The sequence below is a fragment of the Salvelinus sp. IW2-2015 genome, unplaced genomic scaffold, assembly GCF_002910315.2.
Source record: "Salvelinus sp. IW2-2015 unplaced genomic scaffold, ASM291031v2 Un_scaffold1187, whole genome shotgun sequence".
NCBI lineage: Eukaryota > Metazoa > Chordata > Actinopteri > Salmoniformes > Salmonidae > Salvelinus > Salvelinus sp. IW2-2015.
In genome coordinates, this window is record NW_019942769.1 from 209,685 (window position 1) to 210,313 (window position 629).

The following is a 629-nucleotide window of genomic DNA, read 5'->3' on the forward strand; positions in this document are numbered from 1 at the left end:
GAGAGATGAGACAGTAGACCAGGGAGAGATGAGACGTGACCAGGGAGAGATGAGACAGAGACCAGGGGGAGAGATGACAGTAGACCAGGGGAGAGATAGAAGTAGACCAGGGGGAGAGATGAGACAGTAGACCAGGGGAAAGATTGAGACAGTAGACCAGGGAGAGATGAGATAGACAGTAAGACCAGGGGGAGAGTGAGACAGTAGCCAGGGGAGAGGAGAGATGAGACAGTAGACCAGGGGGAGAGTAGAGAGATGAGACAGTAGACCAGGGAGATAGAGAGATGAGAAGTAGAAGGGGGAGAGTCAGAGAGATGAGACAGTAGACAGGGGGAGAGTGAGAGTGAGACAGGTAGACCAGGGGGAGTCAGAGAGATGAGAAGTAGACCAGGGGAGAGAGTCAGAGAGATGAGACAGTGACCAGGGGGAGAGTCAGAGAGATGAGACAGTAGACCAGGTGAGAGTCAGAGAGATGAGACAGTAGACAGGGTGAGTCAGGAGAGATGAGACAGTAGACCAGGGTGAGAGTCAGAGAGATGAGAAGTACACCAGGGTGAGAGTCAGAGAGATGGACAGTAGACCAGGGTGAGAGTCAGAGAGATGAGACAGGTAGACAGGGGGAAGATGAT

General features: G+C 52.6%; 1 long non-coding RNA gene across 1 annotated transcript in view; it reads left to right on the top strand.

The window, feature by feature from the left end:
* Positions 1 to 366: 366 nt before the first annotated feature.
* LOC139024206 (uncharacterized) overlaps positions 367 to 629 on the top strand; it is a 641-nt gene continuing 378 nt past the window's right edge. Inside the window, exons 1-2 of the long non-coding RNA XR_011475494.1 lie at positions 367 to 457; positions 585 to 609. This is a non-coding gene — a long non-coding RNA (uncharacterized lncRNA). The remainder of the gene's footprint in view (positions 458 to 584; positions 610 to 629) is intronic.